The sequence below is a fragment of the Salvelinus sp. IW2-2015 genome, linkage group LG33 (assembly GCF_002910315.2).
Source record: "Salvelinus sp. IW2-2015 linkage group LG33, ASM291031v2, whole genome shotgun sequence".
NCBI classification, from domain to species: Eukaryota; Metazoa; Chordata; class Actinopteri; order Salmoniformes; family Salmonidae; genus Salvelinus; species Salvelinus sp. IW2-2015.
This window is the reverse complement of record NC_036872.1, coordinates 6,237,440-6,257,435: the sequence shown is the minus strand read 5'-3', so window position 1 is coordinate 6,257,435 and position 19,996 is coordinate 6,237,440. Positions and strand designations below refer to the sequence as shown.

At 43.4% G+C, this 19,996-nt stretch overlaps 1 long non-coding RNA gene across 5 annotated transcripts in view; it reads left to right on the top strand.

The window, feature by feature from the left end:
- The window catches only part of LOC139023620 (uncharacterized), a 71,301-nt gene extending 51,815 nt beyond the window's left edge, over window positions 1-19,486 (top strand). For all 5 annotated transcript variants that reach the window (XR_011474773.1, XR_011474772.1, XR_011474774.1 and 2 more), the window contains 2 exons: window positions 13,706-13,783; window positions 19,076-19,486. This is a non-coding gene — a long non-coding RNA (uncharacterized lncRNA). The remainder of the gene's footprint in view (window positions 1-13,705; window positions 13,784-19,075) is intronic.
- Window positions 19,487-19,996: the final 510 nt, after the last annotated feature.

The window sequence follows — 19,996 nt, the reverse complement described above, 5'->3', positions numbered from 1 at the left end:
AACGTGATCACAGAGTCGTCCGGAACAGCTGATGCTCTCATGCATTTTCAGTGTTACTTGCCTCGAAGCGAGCATAGAAGTAATTTAGCTCATCTGGTAGGCTTGTGTTATTGGACAGCTCTCGGCTGTGCTTTCCTTTGTAGTCTGTAACAGTTTGCAAGCCCTGCCACATCCGGCGTCAGAGCCGGTGTAGTACGATTCGATCTTAGTCCTGTATTGACGCTTTGCCTGTTTGATGGTTCGTTGGAGACCATAGCGGGATTTCTTATAAGCTTCCGGGTTCGAGTCCCGCTCCTTGAAAGCGGCACTTCTATCCTTTAGCTCAGTGCGTATGTTGCCTGTAATCCATGGCTTCTGGTTGGGGTATATACGTACAGTCACTATGGGGACGACGTCATCGATGCACTTGATGATTGATGAAGCCAGTGACTGATGTGGTGTACTCCTCAATGCCATCGGAAGAATCCCAGATCCTATTCCAGTCTGTGCTAGCAAAACAGTTCTGTAGCTTAGCATCTGCTTCATCTGACCACTTCTTTTTATTGACAGAGTCACTGGTGCTTCCTGCTTTAATTTTTGCTTGTAAGCAGGAATCAGGAGGATAGAATTATGGTCAGATACGCCAAATGGAGGGCAAGGGAGAGCTTTGTACGCATCTCTGTGTGTGGAGTAAAGGTTGTCTCGAGTTTTTTTCCCTCTGGTTGCACATTTAACATGCTGGTAGAAATGAGGTAAAACTGATTTAAGTTTCCCTGCATTAAAGTCCCTGTTTCACTAGGAGCGCCGTCTCTGGATCCATAGGCGAGAGGTTTTTATATTTAGCCCTTGAGCTAGAATATGATCAAATGTATTCTTTATTTGTGCCTTTGTTTCCTTACAGCGATCTATAATGTATTGAATCTCCCTCATTGTCACCCCCGAATCATACTCTGCTTCTCTCCTATAGCGTATAAGAGCATTTCTGCAACTATTTACGCTATATTTGTGTTGTTTGCATTAGTGTTGTTTACTTGCCTCACATCTCCACCACAACCCAGCTTTTAGCCATCATTTTCTTAGCACTCCATGTTTTGCTCCAACCATCTTAAGACAGTACGACCATAGTGTGTGTGTGTGTGTGTGTGTGTGCGTTTGTGCATGTGTGTGCAGGTGCGTGCGCACCCGTGCACGTGTGCATGTGTGTCTGTGTTTGAGTGTAATCACATTGTTAATTGTAATCATTGTAATCAATTGCAATCATTATTCATTGTCATCACATTGTAATCACATAATCACATTATTATGAATAGTGTTGACGTCAAACGGGAGAACCAAGGACACGGGTGGCTCCTAACGTTGTGAGATTCTCGCTAGTGTTTAGAGAACAACTGGTTCTGAGAGATTAGGATCAGGACCTGCAATCGTAACAGTAAGCAACTGTAACAAAATGGATGACTGCAGTGTAGCCGTTATTCTGAGTACATGTTTCATGGTTTGCTAAGGCATAAGAATATGAACGTGTGTATTCTTATTTGAAATGTACTGTATGTAGTTCTGTACCTGCTTAATGTTATGTATTATGTCATTTCATGTAGTTATGTCCTTCAGCCGTAAATGTCTACTAATTGTATGTATTATGTCATGTTTTGTATTTTGTGTGGACCCCAGGAAGAGTAGCTGTAGCTTTGGCTGTGGTTAATGGGGATCCTAATAAAATACTAAATACTAAATGCTTTGTCAGTCTCTGCACTTGAAACTTGAAATGTTCAATATTTCATAAAGTGGGAGCAGGAGTAGGGGTTACGGTGTGTATTAATGATTATGTGTGACTAGAGACTCCCTGTATGGGATCAGCTAGCTGAATATAGTTCAGTGACAGAAACCCTTTTAGAAAAGCCTTTAGCTTTAACAACCTATGTGTTCAGTCATAATGTTTCTAAGTGGCTTCTTACTGTATCTGCAAATCTCTGTTGCTCTGTTAGTTAATGTCCATTAGCTTCTTTTAGTCTGAACAATCATTTTGGTCACATACCTGTAACTAACACTGAGGGTATGTCTCCATGTGAATCATTAGCCTCCGTTGGCTCATTACATCACTGATTGTCTTAGGGCCTCACACTGATAGGTCCACTTGAAGGTGGCCATGCCGGTGACATTTATGGCCGTGCAGGTCCCACTGACATGGCCTTTACCACCTCCTGCTGGGCCCTGGCGCTCTCCCCGATCTCCCAGCTGGGATCCTCGACCATATCCCCCCCAGCTACAGCCCCTTTATCCTGGCAGTGTCCATGTTCAGCTCTTCTCTAGCCTGTTACACAGCAGGATACACGCTGTGGAGCAAGCCTAGGCAAACTCTCGCTCCAGTCAACCACTGGCGAACAAATAGTCCCACTCACCAATCAGCAGTCTCCTTCTGATGTGCTGTAGTGAACTGTCTGAACGGGAAGCTAAGATGTGAGGGCAGAGTAGCTCTGTCCGTAGAAATTCTTCACTGGTTCCCCTTGATTTATTTAACTTTTATCTGCCTATCATGTTTATTCTGAGATACAGTACATTATAAAGTACCTCTCTCACACACACACACACACACACACACACACACACACGCACGCACGCACGCACGCACGCACGCACGCACACGCACACACACTGTCCCTGCAGCCATGGGAATCGAGAATGCTGAGGTTCAAGGTCATTGCTAGTATTCAAGCTGCCTCGGGCTCTTCATTGTCTGTGCACAACATCCCCATCACACACATCCTCACACACTTAGGTGGGCAGATTCACACCACATGCACATACCTAGCTCCCTCCCCCTCTGTTGCCTTCTCATTCTCTCTCTCTCTCTCTCTCTCTCTAAAGAGCCTAAACAGAGACAGTACACTGTCTATCAGGTGATAACACAACCTCAAAACACACAATAATTGGTGTGAACATCTTCTTCCGTACATCCTCCATCATTTATACACACCTGCAGCATAGGTCTACACACATCAGATGTTAAATCATAAAACAATAAAATAATGGAATACTTTTCATTATTAGTAGCCTGTATTTATATGTGTAATTGTCATTGAGTCATTGACATATGTAAATTGTCCTGTACATTGTGTGCCCAAACTGTTTTTTCTACATAGACTTACATACATATGTGTCTATATCTAATGCATGCCTTTATCTGAACACATACAATAGTTTGACCTTTGTTTTACAATACATAAACATAGATAACTAACTGGTAATAGCAAATTACTCTCTAAGATAGCCTCTCCGCTAGCTGCTCTGCTAGCCAGTCAGATTGCAGGGGCCTGATGTGGGAGGTGGTTGGGGAAAAGATTGAGTAAGTCTAGGTCCAGTCGGAGGAAAAAGCGAGATAGAGAGAGAGAGAGAGAGAGAAGAGAGAGAGAGAGAGAGAGAGAGAGAGAGAGAGAGAGAGAGAGAGAGAGAGAGAGAGAGAGAGAGAGAGAGAGGAGAGAGAGAGAGAGGGGTAGAAGAGAGCAGACAGGGAGCCCCTGTGATTAGCTCCTTTGTTGGAGGTCTGTCGTGCTTCATTGGCTCCAGAGAAAGGCCTCCTAATGAGCCCAGCCAAGCTTGTCCCAAACTTTGTGCGGAAGACAAACTAAGTTATGGTGGTCCGGCGGAGCGCTGGGGGGCTGGCAGGGTGATATACAACGCCTGGACATATGGTGCCCTCCCCATCAGGACCTCTCCCAGACACTTTCTCACGTGCACTTTGCAGTGTGTGTGTGTGTGTGTGTTGTTTTGTGTGTGTGCACTGTATGTGTTTCTATTTGTGTCCAGAGGTGCATGTTTTGGTGTATCTTGCATGATGCTCAGTAAAAGCGACATAAGCCTTCTCACAGGGCTGAAAAGAGAGCTGGAGGCTTTGTCTCTATACCTCTCTCAACAAAACAGAATCATGTCTGACACATATATTCACAAACAAACAAATAACTGAAAATCCGGCAAGCTGCGGTCAGACACAGAAATAACTGATACACAATGAAACGTTACAGTCAGATTAGTTTGTTATTCACACAAGCACGCACGCACACACACACACACACAAGCTCTCACAGTCTCACTGCAGAATCCGACGTTTCTCCATAAACTTCAAAATTCAATGGTTAAGTTTAGGCATTACTTCCAAATGGTTAAAGGAAAGATTTTGTGCATCTCCGAGCAATGTTCTATCGATTCCTGGGTATTTGATGATTTCATGTGTATTTGAGCTATTGCCGTTCAAGCAGGCAGAAATACAGCCAGTATGACGAGTTCTGCATCATATGATCAAATTCAAAATGGATGAATCTTTCCTTTAAGTTTAGGGTTAAGGTTTGGGATACGGTTAAAAGGACTGTCAAAAGACTAAAGTAATTAATAGGGTTAATGGCATTAGTTAATTGTGATTAATCACAATTGTTTTTATTTGCTCAAATTTGGCCCTAACGAAAGCTTATTCCATTGAAATATGCGTTACAGTATACTATGCTTTGATTGTAAGGGACGGAAACAAACATTGCTCTACATTGGAATGTTTTAATAGCATTTTCACCATAAACAATTAATGCTCCCAATGTTTAAGTAGGCCTACTCCCTCTTATCAATGTTCTTGAACTTTAACACTTGCGCACAGCACACACACACACTTTCTCTCTTTTTCTCTCGCTCTCGCTCTCCCTAACACTAATTCTAACCTTAACCCTAAACCCCCTAGAAATAGCATTTGACCTTGTGGGGACCAACAAAATGTCCCCATTGGTCCAATTTTTCTTTTGTTTACTATTCTTGTGGGGACTTCTGGTCCACACAAGAATAGTTAAACCACACACACACACACACACACACACACACCACCACACACACACACACACACACACACACACACACAACAACACACACACACACACCACACACACACACCACACACACACACACACACACACACAACAACACGTTAAGTGCTTAAGTACTGTTTAAAGCTTCCGGCATTCTAAATGAGTGTGACTATAGGAAAAAATAACCAGTCTATGGATACAAAGACCAAGGAGCTTTTAAACTTGTCCAACGATGTTATGAAAACAGTGTGACCATCTGTACTGTTCAGCTAACTTTACACACATAGGTCTACACACTCTTCCTCCCTTCCTCCCACACACTATCACCGGCGAGTTAGTTTTGCCCTGGGTTTTGAACAGTTTAGGATTTCATTGGTCCATATGTGAAATCTCCACCCATCCGTGGAACCGGGCCATGCAAATGATCTTGCCCGCTAACTCCGCTCTCACATGCATCCTCTCACACACACACATCATTCACACCCCACTCTGTATATGCATCCTACCTTTGAGGCATCTCTGAGTAGCCTATTCCTATTCTGTTCTTCCTGTGCATAACCTAGTCAGTGGTCAAGTTATCAGGTTGCTAGCTAGTTAGGTAACATGACTAGCTAGCTAAACAATGTTGTTTGTTATCAAACCAAAATAGCGGATTGCGAGTAGTTTAAAACAGCCCACGACATGCGCATGAATCCGCGGCAGAAAAAAAAAACATAGCTCCGGTAATACTGGGCATACTTTTTTGTTCCGTGTTGTGTTCTTATGGAAACGTGCGATTAAAAGGTTCCATGTGGTGAAGAAATGGAGGCGCGATTAAAAGCGGCAAAGAAACGTATGCCGATTAACACGTTAACCTTGACAGCCATAGTTTAAAAAAAGTTAAAACAAGTGCCTAACATTGAACATACGACCCTTAAGCTGGAGCTTGCGGTTTTGCCAATCCTCCATCCCCATCCACAACGCCTAGCAAACCAAGCCTACTTGACGTAAGTAATAGCGCTCACCATTGCCCTGATTCATTACAACTTCTGCTTACCTGATGGACGTTACATTTCGCAGTCTATCTTGAGCGACCTGGCTGTGCGCGCGCGCGCTCACACACACACACACAAAACAACACGTTTGGGGATTGAGATGATGTGTAGTGAGGTGTGTGAGGTGGACTAGAGGGTGTTTTGGTTTGTTTGGTAGGAGCTGGTTGTTTGGTAGAAAGTAGGAGGGGAGTCTCTATTTGCCTCCTTGTAGTTTGAGGCTAATTGTTGGGTCAGGGTGGGAGCATGGGGATGGGCCGTATGTGTCCCGGCAGCCAGGCCCTAGGTAACTGAGCCGGCGAGGGGGAGAATAGGCCCACCCAGGGCCACACAGCAGGCTCAAACAGCACCTATTCTCCTGGCCAAACTGTCAGCCAGAACAACTTCATTGTGCCCAAATTGGAGTTGAAAGTGAGGGGGTAGAGGGGAGTGAAGAGCTGGGGGGAGGGAGTGGGGGACAGAGGGGTCTGACGGAACATGGGGGACTGGAAAAGGGGGTGTCCCAGAGAAAGCAGGGTCTCTGACAGGGGAAGAATAGGCAAAGCCGTGTGAGCTCATTTAGGAGGAGGATTCCCATAGATTCTACATGAGGGGCTGCCGGCCTGGAGTGGGGCAGTCAATGGGATGTACATTTATTAAAATAGTTTCTTGGGAAGGAAAAAGGTGCTGCAGTTTTTTCTTCTTCTTGTGCCTAGATTCCCCATATTGTGCCGTCATAAGCACAGTGCTAGGACAGCGGTGACACAACACCAACATACAGTGTACCTTCACACACACACACATGCGCACACACACACACACATCTGCTTTAGACAGGGTTGTAAAGTTTGTCCTTGTGGGTAACCAGCCGGACCCTAACCCATATAATCACGACTGTTTTAAACACCTAGTCTATTTTTCACTCCGAGTTTGGGCAAATGTAAAATGCCTTCGTTTGTGCGCTGGCGCGTATGTGTGTAGAGTTCGTGTATATTTGTGTGTGTGAGCATGTGTGTGTGTTTGATCCGGAGCTAGCCCCACAGGGACCCAATAAAAGGCCTCTTCTATCAATTGTATGAGCAGTGTTTTACCCAGGAGAGGCTCAGTGTGAGAGGGCCCGGATCGCTTTCTCCTGACATGGATGTTTATTCGCTCTGTGGTCCAGCAGGCTGCCTGCCTGTTCAAAAAGACTCCCCTTACCATTTTGACATCTATGACACACACTTCAAGAAGAGAGAGAATGAGAAAAAGTGCCTGTCTGTTATCAGCTGTCATGCATGGTTTGTTGAACTACTGTTTGCGATGGGATATGGACGGCCATTTTGTTTGCTCCTTGTCTTTACATCGAGTTCCTTGTCAAAGTTGGTCATGATTTTAGATCCACCTTAATGCGTCCAACGAGGTTTCCCTGACTTTCCTGACAACCCTCTACAATGTGATGTACTTGTTCTTTCATCTGACGAGAGCTACTGAGGGTCTGGTGTTGGTTGTCTTTTGTGGGGCAATCTTTTATCAGATTTTCTGTTGTGGACTGCTTATAGTGCTGATGTAGTTCGCTATCATGTTGAACAGCCAGAGAAAACCAAAGACTTATCTCTCTCAGCATGTCTGTATGAAGACTAGGAGATCTACACTGTCTTTCCATGACATAGACTGACCAGGTGAATCCAGGTGAAAGCTATGATCCCTCATTGATGTCACGTGTTAAAAGTTTTTCACGCTCAACAGTTTCCCGTGTGTATCAAGAATGGTCGACCACCAGAAGGACATCCAGCCAACTTGACACAACTGTGGGAAGCATTGGAGTCAATATGGGCCAGCATCCCTTTGGTACGCTTTCGACACCTTGTAGAGTCCATGCCCCAAAGAATTTAGGCTGTTCTGAGGGCAAAACGGGGTACAACTCAATATTAGGAAGTACACTCAGTGTATGATCCCCAATAACAAACCAAGCTGAACCCTATCATAAAAGAGATGTAGTAACCATACATACAGTACACTTAAAAACACACTTTTTCAAGTTTTTGGTATTTTCACTAATTTGAGTACTTTGTGTAGACATTAATTCACTTGTCCTCAATATATATTTCTTCACCAGTTTATATTGGCAGCTTCAGCTATCTGAGGGCTTTAACCCTCTACACTTGTGTGAATTGGCCTATATCGACAAGGCTAAATTGAAAATTGTCTTACAGAAGAAATATGAAAAGCATATACATAGCCATTGTAGAAATTGAAAGGGAACAGTTTGGAGATTATGGGAAACGTATTAGACCAAAGGGGAGGATACAACAGTTCAACTGACACAAGACGGTATCCAAGCATTACAATGCTGATTTCATGTGCATTTTACAGGAACTAGAGCAAGCACACTTGCAATTGTTTTGTTTGGAACACAGCCCCGCGTCCACGCCATCACGCAATTTACTGTTGTTGTTTACCCAATCCAAAAACGGTCCATTACAAATTTCAATCTGGGTCAGGCGGGCATAATTTGAAAGTTCCATTGCAAACACGACTAACTAAGTTATAACATACGATCTTACGGTGTTACACTCTCACAATGCAATTCAGGGAAACGGATCATCATTTTGGTGCGCATAGACAGGAGTCATGAGTATATTCAGGTGTATGTGACCCATCAATGTTCTTCACAATAGACAAACATAGGCTCAGAACTTCCCAGGGTATAACCCTAACCCTAACCCTAACCCTAACCCTAACCCTAACCCTAACCCTAGCTGTACATCAAACACAGTGATCATAAACGTTGACACTGTGTGTGACGTGAGTTTTATGATATGGAAATGTGAAGTGCACATTTGGACTCATGGGTGTTTGGCTTGCTTTGTATGACATTGAAGCGGTATTTATTATAATCCTCAACATCTCCTTTTTCAAAATAGATAGGAGTCCTCTTAATTTACAGCATTTCCCTCACTCAGGCAACAAACCATTTGCCCAATTAGCGCGAGGGATGGGGGCAACTTCTTGTCACGCGGGGTGTTCAGAACGTCTGCCAGTCAAAACCCATACAGCGCTGCGAATCTCTGATGTCATGTATAGCATGTTACTGTACAGCCAATGCATTCCAATGTAGCCATCAGTGCCCAAATGTTCAACCTGTACGAGTGTAAAGGGCTACCGAAGTTTCTCTTGTGTTTTCTGAGTGTGAATTAGTGCGGCTCTCGGTATAGATCTCAGTGGCTGGAGGCAGACAGTTCAAAACAAACACGGCTCACCGATATCATCTAATCTGTGAAACACCATTATCGTCTAAGATATCTCCACACAGCCCCCCTCCCTTTTCCTCCCCCTTCCTCCTACTCAACCCACTCTCTCTCCACCCTTTGAGCTAATAAAACAGAAAAAGATTACTTGTGGAAAAAGCTGTTGGTGTTGAGGCGGAGGGTGAATGGAGACCATTGTTGTGGTGTAACCGGACTCTACAGCAGGTTGTTTGATCCTGTTTGGGCCTGAAAAGGATTCTTTTTTTTTAAAAGTCACATCAGCTGAGAGGGTCAGGGAACAAGACTCTATCCCCCCCTGTATTGCTCTACCCCTGATCTCTGTCTCTCTCTTTCTTTCGTTCTTTTTTTCTCTCCGTCTCTCACTCTCTCTAGCCCTCTCTTTCGCTCTCGGTCTCTCTGTCTCCTGGTGGAGGCTCTGGCTCGGAGAAGGTGTAAACTACATAGAACACAACTACTAGTTAATATGGTGAGTTATACGAATTATGAAATGACAAAGCCACTCTGAGGTTGGATAGATGCTTTTCCCCATGGTCGTTTTAGTCCACATTATCCCCAGTGATACAATGTGGCATTGTTGTGGCATTGTTTACATAACAATGGTAATAACATAGTATTGCATAGCCTATAATATCTTTACTGTTTTGGTGTTGAATGGCCCTTCTAGGCCACAGTTAGAGTTCCAGTATTGTATCGTCAATTTACGATATGTTTGGTGTTCAGCATGGACAACAAGCATGCAAATATCACGGTCCCATTATGCAAGCTTTCTTTGTCTGGGAGCTTTCTTGTCCTGGAGGTACACATAAAGAGGCAGACGGGAAGACACTGTGTTTTTTGGAGGGAGAATTGTGTCTGCACCCATCTGTGCTCCCAACCTTTTCAGACATGAGAAACTGCCCATGCATTTGCATAAGAATAATTGACACTTAAAATGTGCTTTCCAATCACAGAGGATTATTTTTCCTGAGCATACGTGCAAGAAGAGAGCGCTGTCGTATTGGAAAATATTAAAGGGAGGGTAGGGTGAGCGAGAGGAGGTGTCATAAAATATTAACTCCTTTGCTTCTGTTTGCGAGACTGGATTTTATGGATTTGTTTGCGGGACAATATTTTATGTGGTGTGGTATTTAACGCAACTATGACTGTGCATAACCATGTTGAGTGTCAGCAATTGTATTAAATGTTCTTTTTTTTTTTTAAGTTCTAAGACTTGAGTGTGAACATTTGAACCGATCAACACACCTATGTTCACCTCAATGGAAAAGTGCACAGATCATAAGTGGCGAATGTTAGGCAGAGTGGAGAGTTTGAACACAGAGCATTTAAGCCAGTGCACTGTTGAATAATTGACAGTGGCTTATGAAAAGGATATCTCCAGGATGAACCTCAAGTTGAATCCAGGCCTCAAGCAAACAGACACACACACACACACATTTCACTGTCGCATTCAGCTCACTCAAGGCGTTGGCCCCGGAGATACATCTGTGCAGGTTTGTGGAGTCTTATTTAATTCTTGTGTTACTCCTGGTTCAGCCATGTGTCTGTGTCTCCTGTACCTCCTACTCAGAATGCCATGAATTCATTATCACTCCACTGAAAGGCAGACAGGACCCTGGTATGGGGTATGGATAGTGGCTGTTAGTCTCAGGCCTAGCCAGCAAAAAAACGGGGAAAAGAGCCATGGAGAGGGGGTTTGGGCTGTAATATGTGAAGGGGGAAAGAGGGGATTGGGTGGGGGTTGATGGGTTGAGGGGGGAAGGGAGGTGGAGGGGGGAAAGTCTCGGCGCCGGCCCCACCGAAGCGCTCAGCGTCCCCCGCTCATGGTATGGCGGATGTGTCTGGTGGTATCCATGACAACCCTTCAGCATGCCAGGGAGATACTACGGCGACATGGCCAAGGGCAGAGGGGGTAGACGGGGGGGAGGGGGGAGAGCATGGAGATCCTTTAAGAACCACATATCTCGGTGACATTAATATTCACTCACACACAGTAGACTAAAGCCAGAGCCAGTTAGCTGTGTACAGACATACATAAATTACCCACACCTTTCATCTGCCGCAATGCTCTTTGATTCATCAGTTCAACACGGATTTGGTCCAATTTATTCACACTCACCCAGAATGTAATTGTTGCTAGAACATCAGCACATTGTCGTGTCTTTGTTTAGCTTCTATTTTTAGTTTAAGGGGTGGTGGAGGTAGTGGTGTGAGTGTGCGTGTGTGCACGTGGGATGGGGATGCATGTATTCAGTTGTGTTTTAGGGGTTTTATACAGTTGTAGCCCCAACAATGGTTGCTGCTAATGGCTTGCATTGCAAAGTTTTGTGACTGTACTAACACCATGTATACTCAGACAGACACACATTCAGTCAGGGCAAAGAGTACAGAACACAAGACAGGGCAGGTGAATACATCTCTTACTCTTTCCAATACACTACACAGAACACACACACACACACACACACACACACACACACACACACACACACACACACACACACACACACACACACACACACACACACTACACACTACACACTACACACAGATCAAACTGTGTTATAATAATACCATCTGGGACCTCATGGTGTCTCAAATAGATCATAATAATATATATATATTTTTTGAAATATGTAGACATTGTTTTTCTTCACATAAGTAGTGCACAGAGCCTTTACCATATTAGCGGCCCAATCCGCAGCTCAGAATTTTTATGTTTTGTTGACAAAAGTATTGAAAAAAAGTATGTATGTGACATAACATACACACCTGTGCCTGCGAACACATACACGTGTACTAAACGCCCGGGGGGGGGGGTGTATATTTTTAACCCAAGCAGCCTGCACATTTGCTGAGGTGTGAACAGAAAATCAAATAAATAAATAATTGAGAGTTTTTGAAACTCTTTCAATGTACCTCTAACTGGTGGGAAAGAGGGGGAAGGGAGCCATAGAGAGTTATGTCGTGGTGCCACAATAGCCAGACTTAAGATGCGACTCTACTGTCAAAGGCTTCTATAAGAGAACCAAACAGGGACATAAAAATAGGACAAGTCTGTGTCACTGCGGTCCGCTCATGAAACATAGTGATTCGGAAAGTATTCAGACGCCTTTACTTTTTCCACATTTTGTTACGTTACAGCCTTATGCTAAAATTGATTAAATAATTTTTTCCCCTCATCAATCCACACACAACACCCCATAATGACAAAGCAAAAACAGTATTCAGACCCTTTACTCAGTACTTTGTTGAAGCACCTTTGGCAGCGATTACAGACTTGAGGCTTCTTAGGAATGACGCTACAAGCTTGGCACACCTGTATGTTGGGAGTTTCTCCCATTCCTCTCTGCAGATCCTCTCAAGCTCTGTCAGGTTGGATGGGGAGTGTTGCAGCACAGCTATGTTCAGGTCTCTCCAGAGATGTTCGATCAGGTTCAAGTCTGGGCTCTGGCTGGGCCACTCAAGGACATTAAGACTTGTCCTGAAGCCACTCCTGTGTTGTCATCGCTTTGTGCTTGGGTCATTGTCCTGTTGGAAGGTGAACCTTCGCCCCAGTCTGAGGTTCTGAGCGCTCTGGAGTAGGTTTTCATCAAGGATATCTCTGTACTTTCATCTGTTCATCTTTCCCTTGATCCTGGCTAGTCTCCCAGACCCTGACACTGAAAAACATCCCCACAGCATGATGCTGCCACCACCATGCTTCACCGTAGGGATGGTGCCAGATTTCCTCCAGATGTGACGCTTGGCATTCAGGCCAAAGAGTTCAATCTTGGTTTCATCAGACAAGAGAATATTGTTTCTCATGGCCTGAGTGTCCTTTAGGTGCCATTTGGCAAACTCCAAGCGGGCTGTCATGTGCCTTTTACTGAGGAGTGGCTTCAGTCTGGCCACTCTACCATAAAGACCTGATTGGTGGGGTGCTCCAGAGATCGTTGTCCTTCTGGAAGGTTCTTTCATCTCCACAGAGGAACTCAGGAGCTCTATCAGAGTGACCATCAGGTTCTTGGTCACCTCCCTGACCAAAGCCCTTCTCCCCCGATTGCTCAGTTTGGCCTGGCGGCTAGCTCTAGGAAGAGTCTTGGTGTTTCCAAGCTTCTTCCATTTAAGAATGATGGAGGCCACTGTGTTCCTGGGGACCTTCAGTGCTACAGACATTTTTTGGTACCCTTTCCTAGATCTGTGCCTCGACACAATCCCGTCTCGGAAGCTCTGCGGACAATTCCTTTGAACTCATGGCTTGGTTTTTGCTCAGACATGCGCTGTCATCTGTGGGACCTTATATAGACAGGTGTGTGCCTTTCCAAATCATGTCCAATCAATTGAATTTACCACAGGTGGACTCCAATCAAGTTGAAGAAACATCTCAGGGATGTTCAATGGAAACAGGATGCACCTGAGCTCAATTTCTCATAGCAAAGGGTCTGAAAACTTATGTAAATAAGGTATTTCTAAAAACCTGTTTTCGCTTTGTCATTATGGGGTATTGTGTGTGGAAATATTATTTAATCAATTTTAATATATGGCTATAACGTAACAAAATGTGGGAAAAGTAAAGTGGTCTGAACACTTTCCCCTGTATTGTCAGTGGGAAACACTTCTAACATCCCATTATGTTATTCTGTTTCAGGTGAGAGGAGCCAGACAGAGAGAAAGAGGATAGCGACTGATTTGTCCATGTGTTAAGTGTGGCCCACAGATCGAAGAGGTGAGAGAGAGATCTGGCATTTCACATAGGTCTGTTCTTGTCCTCTCGTTAGCTGGGCCATATCTGTCTCAATAACCTCTTATCATGGATCAAATCATCCTTACCTCAACCAATTCATAGTCTGAAATAGTTTTGGCCCCACATGTCCCTAAGATGTGATGAGTGACATTGCATCTGTCAAACACTGATTGAATGAGACAAAGAGAAACGCTGTGCAAATTAAATGGTCTGACCCACATTCTGTGGTGCTATCCATTTCTCTGAAGACCCTGAAAGCCCATTTATAAAGGTAAACCCTGGATGATCCCTGAAGTGAAAGACTGGGCTTTTTCACAGTGCAGGAGAGACTATACATTATTTACTCTCTGACTGCAACACTGAAGGAGATAATGCAATGTTTCAAGCATCCAAAACAAATAGCCTCCCTCTGCTGGAAAGGCTTTTGTTGTGCGTTTTGATCATGTCTGTTTCCATCCAACCTGACATGTACAAAAGTATGTCTCCTTAAGGTTTCTATAGCCCTATACTGTAAGAATTATTCTGAGGTGAATTGAAATTGATAACCATTTTTTTTAAACAATAACACATACTTAATAAAAATGTATGTAAGTTGTTGAAATTTTTGTTAATTACATTTTACCAAAACAGTTCAGAATAAATCAATCGCAATATGTTGCTTAAAATAATTGAGTTGAATCCCCCCCCCTCCCCCATTTTGCCCTCAAAACAGACTCAATTCATCGAGGCATGGATTCTACAAGGTGTCGAAAGCGTTCCACAGGGTTTCTGGCCCATGTTGACTCCAATGATTCCCACAGTTGTGTCAAGTTGGCTGGATGTACTTTGGCCCTTAAATGTTTTGTCTTGCCCAGTCACCCTCTGAATGGCACACATACACAGTCCATGTCTCATTTGTCTCAAGGCTTACATGTCTCCTCCCCATCTACACTGATTGAAGTGTATTTAACAAGTGACATCAGTAAGGGATCATAACTTTCACCTGGATTCACCTGGTCAGTCTGTGTCATAGAAAGAGCAGGTGTTCTTAATGTTTTGTATACTCAGTGTAATGTTCTACCGAAATATCTCTACTGGTTTTCACTGTAAAATCTGGACAATGGATTGCATTTATACATCTCATTCTTTAAAGGAGTTTTGAAATACGTTAAATACTTGTCTTTGCTTTTAAAATACCTTCAAAAGTAATTTAAATCAAGAATGTACCTTTCGAGTTACTTTTTGGAGGACAAAGGTACTGCTTAAATGGATGTGCATTCCAGAAAAAGGAACAAAGCTGTGTGTGTGTGTGTGTGTGTGTGTGTGTGTGTGTGTGTGTGTGATTGGTGTGTGTGTGTGTGTGTGTGTGTGTGTGTGTGTGTGTGTGTGTGTGTGTGTGTGTGTGTAGTCAACCATTAGCCCCCTCCATCTGGCTGTGTCACTAAGTCGCCTGTACCACCATAGAAAGCCACAGGGCCCATCCGAGGTAACTGAGAACTCTGGGATAGGTATAAGCAACGCCCAGTCACTCAGTGGTGGGATAGAGATGTGTTAAACACACAGAAATGTACACGCCCACACACAGACAGTCACACACGTGTGTGAAGCATGTGTTTAGTTTGACGCGGCTTTAGCTCCAGATAGATGTGTAAATGTGCAGACTCAAAGGGAGTAGGATGCAGAGAGTAGGATGTAAGAAAGAAATAAAAGAACCTGCCTGCCACAAACGGCCAGAAGACAGGCATGCGAGAAAGGAGGGAGGTAGGGAGGCAGGGAGGAAGGCAGGCAATAAGGGAGGGAGGCAGGTAGGCAGGGAGGGAGGGTGACAGGCAGGCAGGCAGGGAGTGCCCTTAAGGTGCTCTGTGCAAGCAAGTAGGTGTGCCCTTTGAACTCTGCTCTGTTCTTTCTTCCGTTTGGGTTTTGTTGTTCGAGGCAAGGAGAGATGCACAGTTGAATGCAGTGGGGGCCCATCCACTGAAAACCAGTTGTGTATTAGCAGCTACAGTATATATTTTAGTGCTCTCCAAATACCTGCACAAAACAGAAAGTACCTTGTAATATACACTGCTGTGCTTACCCCCGAAATGTCAACTGCTGGACAGCAATGTATCAAGATGATAGACAATGTATTTATCCTGAATCATTTTTACACTATTTAAAGCAATAACCAGCCGTATCTCTGTTGAAACTCCAGTAGCCCCAGCCACTGTAGCAACATGGTATATACTTTCATAATGCCCCATAAAGTCTACCAGAGTCTCTATGCTTGTCAGCAGCCTCTATAGTTGCGAGAAACGTGATAGCATAATACCTTGTTGGAGGGAGTGTCTGGTGAGGGAGTGGTGGTGGTGGTGGGGGGGTTGTACAGAGGATCTGAACCCAGGTTGGGGTGAGTGTAGGGGGGATCTGATAAGGCGTTCCCCAGCTCCATCGCCCCATCGCCTTATGAGAGAATAATACGCGTCTGGGAGACACTCCCAGGCCTTGTGTCCCCAGCACAAAACCTGGCTGTCTTATCCACTTCTAAGAACATAATGTAAGGCAATACATGTGAGAAGGCCAGGGGAACAATGCGTGGAAAGTGCAGTGTGATATGAGGTAGACTCATGTCAGGAGCCATTGTTGTGGCCCTTTGTTGCTGTCGAGTACCTTGGGAACTTTGAACTCAGAGTCCTCTTCATCTGCAGGCCTGGAGTTTGTATGTGGTGAAATGTATGCAAAATGTATAGTAGAAAGTTCACTCTTAGAAAAAAGGTTCCAAAAGGGTTTAGGTGGGCCTTCGTGCTTCAGCAAACAAAAGACAGTAGGGGTGTTCAACAACAATGGCAAAAAATCACGAGAAGGGCTTAACAAGAAAAACTTCCAAAAGGACTAATTCAAGGTAGAAAGGAGTTGGAGCACACACAAAAAAAGCTAAGATTTATTTATTTTAGGGTTATTCTGCAGTCCCCACAGGATAACCCTTTTTGGATCTGTGGAAAGGGTTCTACCTGGAACCCAAAATAGTTCTAGCTGGAACCATAAAGAGTTAGTCACAGGGTTCTCCTATGGGGTCGGCTGAAGAACCATTTTAGGTTCTAGATGGTACATTCTTAGAAAAAAAGGTGCTATTCCTCATATTTTTGACAGTAGCTACACTATGTGTGTTTGTTGTGCTGTACTTGTAAGTAATATGTTTGGATGAACAGTTGGTTTGAAAAAATATATAAACTCTATTGTAACATACAGTGGCTTGCGAAAGTATTCACCCCCTTGGCATTTTTCCTATTTTGTTGCCTTACAACCTGGAATTAATATGAATTTTTGGGGAGTTTGTATCATTTGATTTACACAACATGCCTACCACTATGAAGATGCAAAATATTTTTTATTGTAAAACAAAAATAAGACAAAAAAATGAACATTTGAGCATGCATAACTCTTCACCCCCCCAAAGTCAATACTTTGTAGAGCCACCTTTTGCAGCAATTACAGCTGCAATTATCTTGGGGTACAGTATGTCTCTATAAGCTTGGCACATTTAGCTACTGGAATTTTTGACCATTCTTCAAGGCAAAACTGATCCAGCTCCTTCAAATTGGATGGGTTCCGCTGGTGTACAGCAATCTTGAGATCTGGGCTTTGACTAGACTATTCCAAGAGATTTAAATGTTTCCCCTTAAACCACTCAAGTGTTGCTTTAGCAGTATGCTTAGGGTCATTGTCCTGCTCAAGGGTGAACCTCCGTCCCAGTCTCAAATCTCTTGAAGACTGAAACAGGTTACCTTCAAGAATTTCCCTGAATTTAGCACCATCCTTCAATCCTGACCAGTTTCCCAGTCCCTGCCGATGAAAAACATACCCACAGCATGATGCTGCCACCACCATGCTTCACTGTGGAGATGGTGTTATCGGGGTGATGAGAGGTGTTGGGTTTGCGCCAGACATAGCGTTTTCCTTGATGGCCTAAAAGCTCAATTTTAGTCTCATCTAACCAGCGTACCTTCTTCCATATGTTTGGGGAGTCTCCCACGTGTCGTTTGGTGAACACCAAATGTGTTTGCTTATTTGTTCTTTAAGCAATGGCTTTTTTCTGGCCACTCTTCTGTAAAGCCCAGCTCTGTGGAGTATACGGCTTAAAGTGGTCCTATGGACAGATACTCCAATCTCTGCTGTGGAGCTTTGCAGCTCCTTCAGGGTTATCTTTGGTCTCTTTGTTGCCTCTTTGATTAATGCCCTCCTTGCCTGCTCCATGAGTTTTGGTGGGCAGCCCTCTCTCGGCAGGTTTGTTGTGGTGCCATTTTTGAATAATGGATTTAATGGGGCTCCGTGGGATGTTCATAGTGTCTGATATTTTTGTATAACCCAACCCTGATCTGTACTTCTCCACAACTTTGTCCCTGACCTGTTTGGAGAGCTCCTTGGTGTTCATGGTGCCGCTTGCTTGGTGGTGGTGCCCCTTGCTTAGTGGTGTTGCAGACTCTGGTGCCTTTCATGATTATTATTTGACCATGCTTGTCACTTATGAACATTTTTGAACATCTTGGCATAGTTCTGTTGTAATCTCCACCCGGCACAGCCAGAAGAGGACTGGCCACCCCTCATAGCCTGGTTCCTCTCTAGGTTTCTTCCTAGGTTTTGGCCTTTCTAGGGAGTTTTTCCTAGCCACCGTGCTTCTACACCTGCATTACTAGCTGTTTGGGGTTTTAGGCTGGGTGTCTGTACAGCACTTCGAGATATTAGCTGATGTACGAAGGGCTATATAAAATAAAATTGATTGATTGATTGATTTCAGAACAGGTGTATATACACTGAGATCATGTGACACTTAGATTGCACACAGGTGGACTTTATTTAACTAATTATGTGACTTCTGAAGGTAATTGGTTGTACTTATCTTATTTAGGGGCTTCATAGCAAAGGGGGTGAATACACATGCACGCACCACTTTTCTGTATTAAATTATTCTTATTATTTTTGAAACAAGTAATTTTTTTCACTTCACCAATTTGGACTATTTTGTGTATGTCCATTACATGAAATCCAAATAAAAATCCATTTAAATTACAGGTTGTAATGAAACAAAATAGGAAAAACGACAAAGGGGATGAATACTTTTGCAAGGTACTGAAAACACATAGCTGTCCATTGGATAACAAAAGGAAAATACTATTCATTGCCTGGGGTATGAAAGTAATGCCCCTCCAAGTTCAAAGTTCCAAGTTCACCCAAGACACAAGAGTTTAACATGAAGAGAATGATCACTTGGACAGAGATTACATTGTTAAACTAATAGTGTGTGTTTGTCTTGTCTAGGTGGAGCATCTATTTGGGTGACTATCTACAGCTGTCTGTCGTGGAGAGAGAGGCATGGACTGTCATCTCCATCTGATCATCAACAACAGTCAAGATACAGTATGCTGATGAAGAAGGATACAGCAAACGACTATTTCTTATCAGCATGCATAGTCAGCACCCAGTAATTTCTGTATCATTGTGATTTAAAAATCAGTTGCAAAACTGTTTACCTTCTACTGGGCTGTAAAAGTACAACATCATTTATTCTGAATTGTAAAAGTCTGTATTGCTGTCCTTAGACTTGAGTATAAGTGAACCAAAATGGAACCCACAGTGCAGTTGCTCTTTATCTGAAATATGAATTGATTGAAACAGTACATCAAATCACTGTATTTTCTCAATAAATGGAATAAAGTATATTCAATAATATTTTTGAGAATTATTAATTTTCCCCCACATGATTTCTGTCTACAGCAAGCCTTGTCTGTATGCCTTTGACATAATTAGGTCCTCTGTGGGATCAAAGGAGAACGGTTACTGACATGGCTTTATTTGTTTCTGATGGACCCTGACAATGTTGAGAAACACACAGTTTGCATACAGTACAAAGACCGTACGTGTTCCTACAGTGTCAATGTGTTAGCATATGTCAAATTAGACACAACCGTAAAATCTAAAATGGATAAGATACTAGCTACGCTCATTACCCGAAGCACCTTGTCAACCAGAGAAAACTTTGTAAGATTTCAGGTTAGTGTTTGAATCGTCTACGTTTCTCCTACATAGCCCACACGTGACATGGAATACTAAAGGCAAATAGATTTAATTACATTTTAAAATGAATGGATTCGCGTACAAAGCATACAATTAAATGACATACAAGGCATAAGCTTAAGGCAACACTGGCATTAACAAAGCATTCATAATCTAGGTGTCATC